Source organism: Aptenodytes patagonicus, chromosome 8, assembly GCF_965638725.1.
Source record: "Aptenodytes patagonicus chromosome 8, bAptPat1.pri.cur, whole genome shotgun sequence".
NCBI classification, from domain to species: Eukaryota; Metazoa; Chordata; class Aves; order Sphenisciformes; family Spheniscidae; genus Aptenodytes; species Aptenodytes patagonicus.
In genome coordinates this window covers 20,716,880-20,723,179 of record NC_134956.1, presented here as the reverse complement: position 1 = coordinate 20,723,179, position 6,300 = coordinate 20,716,880, and positions in this window count along the sequence as shown.

The window sequence follows — 6,300 nt, the reverse complement described above, 5'->3', positions numbered from 1 at the left end:
GAATCTCTGCGAGCCCCTCTACCTCATCAGCAGGAGGAGGGAAAAGCGGCAGCAGGGTTTAACAAACCCACATTTTGGGATGGGCCTTGTTGTTCAAGGCACCCGGCAGGGCCAAATGTGGATTTTAATGGTAGGAATCCTGCAACCCGCGTGTGGGAGGAGGCGGCTGAGTCACCTCTAGCCTGAGCGGAGGAGAGCTGAGCTGTGGTCGTGACTATAAGCGTGAGGAGAGCAGAGCTGCTGCACTCGTGTGCCATAGCACGACAGGGAGCTTAGGAAAAGCATCTCTTCTATACACTTCAAAAATAGTTTACAGCAGGTAAACTCAGATTTAGTATTTTTGGGCACTCTCTGACCAAATATGAATAGCTGGAAGTTTGCTTAAGCGCAACTTTAGAGTGCTACTACTTCTGAGCGTTTTACAAGGGAATTGTCTACTTTTTGTGCCGCAGATCGATTCTCAGCTCCTTAAACGGAAAATGGCATTATTCCTCACTGGACATCACTTACATGAGAAATCTCAACAACAATACTTAGCACTTGGCACTTTTACTTTCTTGTACGTGCCTCTTGTGTTACATGTTCCCTTGCAGCCAGCCAGCATCGTTAACTCTATTAACCAAACAAATGACCAGAGAAACAAAGAAGATATGACTTGCCCAAACCTCTAGGGGAAGGAAAAAAAACCACAAAACACAAACCCCCAAAAAACCCCAAACAACTAACCCCAGTGCAGGAGATGACATTAAAATCATGGTGAATTTAGCTGCCATTTTTCTTCTGACCACTTTGTTCACCACAGAGACAAGGGCACCGTTAGCAATTTTCATTATTGGCCACCTTGCCCTCGCAGCTCTGCTACCATGACTCTCCCTACCTCAAGCCTTCTGTAGAACAGGCACCTTTCTAGCATTAGACATCTGTATTAACTGAAACAACATTAGTTTGCTTTTACAATTAGACAATAATACACTCTCTACAGCATTAACAATATCCTCCCCCAAAACATCAGTGAAAAATCTCTTCAACATGGGAAGAGCTGCATTGAGAAACGAGTTGAGAGACGACAGGGGAAGGTTTCAAAGCAAGCAGTGCATATGGGCTGAAAACAGAAACACTGAGGCCTACATGCAGATGCACCAACAATAGAAAAGGGCAATACAATCAGATTACAGGTTAGCCTACGTCCTTTCCCTTGAGGTCCACTTTATTATTTTAAAAGAGGCATCAAAGTCCAGTTAAAGTAACAAAAATACTAGCTTACCTTTGGCAACCTTCAGAAGAGCAGAGACCAGACCTTTCCTAGAGCAGAGCTTCTCTTAAATAACTTCTATACCCCAGCTGACTGCATTTCCCCCCAGATACCCCATTAGCTCCCGTCCCCAGCACAGCTTGCTCTTTGTAATAATTCTCAGAGCTGGTCACATGCTCTCAATTTTCAGCTCTTCCCGAGAAACTGCATTTCTCAGCATGATTGCTCTTAAAGAATCCCACCAGCCAAAACAAACCTAGAGAGGCATAAACATGCATATTAAAGTCTAAAACAGTTACACAACCTACTTAAAAAACCCCTAGGAGAGCAAATTCAATCATCCCAAACAACATCTCATTCCATTTACAGGTATCACCAAAACCAACAAAATAAAGCCCATAATTGTCAATTTCAAAAGTTGTGCTGCTAGCCTGTTCTTTTAAAACAGAAAAAAAAAAGATACAGTTGTTCCCAGGACACCTAGAATTACTACTGAAAACTGGGACAACATATCATTTCTTCACTAAAAAAGCAAGCTGCAGAAAAAAAAGAAATAAGCTTTTTCTGAATTCTTGTACTTCATTCGGTACAGAAATACAAAACTAATTTAACAGTTTGTAATAGAACAAAACACACTCCACCGTTTTATTAAGCACTTTAGAGCCGCCTCTGCACTCACAAAATAACAGGCGAGGTTTGATTCTCATGCTGCGTGATGCAGTAGGTGTGCTTGCAGCCCTATGACTTTCTGCACCTTTGCTACTTGCCAGTTACACCTGTCCTTGGCACTGCTGTGTAACACAGACCCTGCTCTGAGGATGGGTAAAGCCACTGGGGGCCACCGCTCTCAGAGCTTGTCTCTAAAAGTAAGATACAAGCTAAGAGGACAATTTCTGCAGGATTTACCTGATCGGGAAAAACGCCTCTGGTTTCATTCCGATCCTTTTATTTCTTATTTTGGAAAAAAGGGGACTTTTATTTTTGAAAGTGTAGCATTTATCACATATCTGTAGTATATTAAATAAATTATCACTGTGGTATGCTGGGGATGACGCTGAAGGAAGATCTTTGTTTCGTTTTGTGGTAGAATCCACAAGAAGTGAACCACCTGTATGTTGACGTTGACTTTTCATTGTTGAGCGGCTTTTCTAATTCTTTCCATTCGGTCAGACTAGATGGCAAATCTATTCTAAATCTAAAAAATGACAGCATTTTATCGTTTACACGGGTATATGAGTGATGCATAAGAGACACTGCACAATGGTGTTAAGTCTGCCACTTGGCCAGTAACTCCATTCAATAAACATTGAATCATGGCCCTTTGTGGACTCGGGCCTGCTTCCTTATTGTTAGCCAGACAAAGCCAAAACTTCTGGAAGAGAGTCAAAATGTTATGTGCTGGTTAAAAAATATCTTTGCATTGAAAGAAGTTTTAATTCAACTGACAAAACACAGACAATCATAAAAAAAGGCAACATGACTGAAGGTTTCGAAGATACCAGTAGGCTGTGGAAAGCAATGCTTATGGTCTGGAAAAACTTGAATCTAATTCATGGAGAAGTTTCCGTTTTACAGTTCAGTATACCTTCGAATCCTTGCATGCACTGACTCACCAGGAACTGTCTGATTTTTTTCTTTTTCTTGAAGTCCTCTTTTTGATAGTGTTCATTGATAGAGAATGTGTACACAAATCTACCAGCCCAACTATAAAAACTCTGTTTGCACTGAAAAAGTATTTCAGAGAGATAGGAATCTTTCATTTTTAAAAAAGTAATTCCGCAACTTACAGACAATAAATACTGAAGCCACATTCCCTGTCTTTTCTCCTCCTGCCCTCCTACCACAGGAGGAGCTGCAAGAGAAAATGCCTTCCATTTTTCAGCCCCCTCTCTCTCTTATTCCCCCTATTAGAGGAAAAAAGACCAGTTTTTCAAATAATATACTTCCAAAACCTTTTTGGTTTCTACAGGAAAGCCATTTTAAATTGAATTTTTCCTCCCTCTCTCCTCCATCCCCCCCCCCCCCCCAAAGACATTGAACTATGACATCAAGAGGTCCTGGAAATTCAACGACAGGCATGTAGATTTAATGAAAACACTGTATTCTGTTGTTTTGTTTCAGGGAAAATGTTTAAAGATATGCAAATAATATCTACCTCTTTCTGAGGAAACTAAACCCATCTTCTCTGGAGCAGGAACAAAATAAAAACCACAATTATTTCTATGGCAATAAAGCAAAGAAAGCACATGGATGACTTACATATTTGTGCGGTAACAAAGATTATTTCAAATGTATTTTAGGATGAAGCTCAGCTTAGGGGAGGTTTGCATGTTTTGAAACCCACATCTCCTTAACTAACCGAAAAATATTTCAATTCACAGCAAATCATCTTTTCCTTTCATTTTCAAAGGAGAAACATGTAAATATAATCCTAGAATACAAAAAAGCTTGTAAGTAGTTTCATCATTGATTTGTTGTGTGATCTCAAGCAAATGAGTTAGGCAGTCATACCTGCGTTTCTTCATTAATGAAACAGAAATTATAATTACTCTTCTTCGTAAGGTATTTGGCACACCTTGTAATAAAAACATACACAGACAGTATGATTTCATTTTGCGTGAGTTCCCAGTGCTGCTTGTGGAGTATTTACTGAGAATCAACAATGGAAAAAAATCCCCTTGGTAGGAAAGAAGATGTGGTGGTTTTAAACATTTAACTGAAGAACGATGAGAAATTGTTTTCCAATCCAGATTTTGGTTTTCTTCTTGCACTAAATTTACACAAAGCCTTGTTCAGATTTGCATTTTAGATTTCTTTTAAACTTCTGCAAAACATATTTTTTGAGAGGTTTTCAAAAGTGAGCAGGACCAGGTCCTGCCTACAATGAGTCCACTTCTGCCTGATGCGCTTGGACAAATCTCTATTTTCTTACTTGATCTCACACTTGATAAGCTCAGATGAAACATTGATAAGACTTACATTCATATTCATCTATACTGAAGGAAGACACAGAAGTAACATCTAAGTTATATAGCATAATTATATGTACTGCCACATTCTCATCTTCCTGAAATACCAACAAAAATTAGAACAGACTACAAACCAAGTTGACAGCAACGTAATCGTGTTGCTCTTTGCAGACAAAAACAAAAAAAAAAGGGCAGAAAATACTATCTTGCTGATTCTGATGGATCTTTAAGGGATCCACATGCACTACCCAAAAAGGGCATTCCTGCATGTCCTGTTCCTTCCTCTGTGTCGATCTAGTTGAAAACTATTGTTTTTGCAAAGTTAGTTCTCAACACCATCAGCGACTCTCCTGGCGCAGCACGGCCAGGCCAGCTCATGCAGGGAAAAAGCATCAGCACGTGGGGAAAGCAGAGGAACAGAGAATTACTTGTCTCGGCAGCAGTGAGGGCTCAGCCGGGCTAGTTTATCTCACTGCCCTGGAAGGCCTTCAACTCCACAACAAACACCAAAACCTGATTCTTGAGCTTTAGGACTGTAAGACTTTTGAAAGTTTCCACAGAATTATAGACTGTCCAGCCCCTGGGCACAGATCAATAGGCCCGATGCTGATTAAAATGATGGAGGGCGTAGGACCAGCAGATACTTTTGCTTTCAATAATGAAGCTTAGCTTAGGTATCTAGAGATCCTTGACCTAACCTGACTTAAAGTAATTTCATTCACTGATGTGTGACAGCAATTTGTAAGGTATTTCAACTCAGTTTGAATTAAAATTGATTGGCATGCTTGGAAAGAATCTGTAGCAATTCAGTACAATACCAAGCAAGTGAGATGCAGCAGAGTAAGAACAGTGAGAACAATAAGAAAATGGGAAAAATCCTGTTTCGAGACCCACTTAGATCTTCAGAAAATACTGCACATCGATACACATCAAAGGATTTACAAAAGGAGGTTAGGGGTTTTGTTTGTTTGTTCTGAGTTTTAGTTTATAGCTGCAGAAACTCCAGTGTGGTACAATAAAATGACACTAAAAAATTGTGTGTCTCTGAACCATTCCGAATGGAAAAGTTTTTGCTTTTTCTTTAAAGTACATCATAGCCACCTCGAGACAAATTACATCCTTCCTCTGAGAAAATGACTAAAAATCTTTAATAGGCTTTTAATAGATCTGGAAGACTTGGGAGTATCGAAAGATCAGAATAGCTCATGTGTGGTGCCTTAAATCCAGAAAAGGCTGAAAACAGAAATGGTATTTGTGGGAGTTGGGGTTTATTTTGAAAGAGTACTCACAGTGAGATTAAAAAAAAAAAAAAAGGAACAGTTAGATGTGATAAGCATTCTAGGCTTTACCTAAGTTAGTGTCTAACCCCTAAACTAACACACAAGTCCCAACATATTTTCTCTTCTTACTCCGAGAGCCCACGGCAAGCCAGTGCCAGTGCAGTTTGCTTTCCAACCTGCTTTCTCACACCTTCCCCCCAGTATATCCCTAGGACAGAAAGCTTCTCCTAGACTACTCTACAAACTACGAGATCATTCAGATTAAAACCAGACTTGTTTTTTCACCTGGAGCCTCAGGTGTGAGGAAGCCAGTATTCAAAACAAGTTGCCCTTTAGAAGCGCAGAGCAGAAGAGGAAGGAGATCTTTTTTTAAAGGTGTGTACCCTGAGAAGGCACCTGCTTTGCACAGTCTTAACCACCACAGCAGGGAACTAACCTGGTTCAGAAGGATTTGGGAAAGACGTTTCTGCAGGAACAGGTCAACTGATGACACTTCTTTAAAAAAAAAAGGGCCATGTCATTTCAGCATCACTATTTCAGTATGACCAAAATATTTTCGTTCTAAGACACTGCTACACATTTTTGGACTATACTGTAGTTTTCACAAAATAACATAAGCAATTATAGTACATTTATAGAAATGTAAAAGTCAAAACAAAATATTCTACCTCAAAAGAAAACATTAACGAAGTGCTTTGTTAATCTTAAATGCCGATTCTCATTTTGGTGTTTTGTCTCAATTTTCATTTTCATTTCAATGAAGTGTTGACAGTTTGTTTTTTATTCCGATCCAGAATGA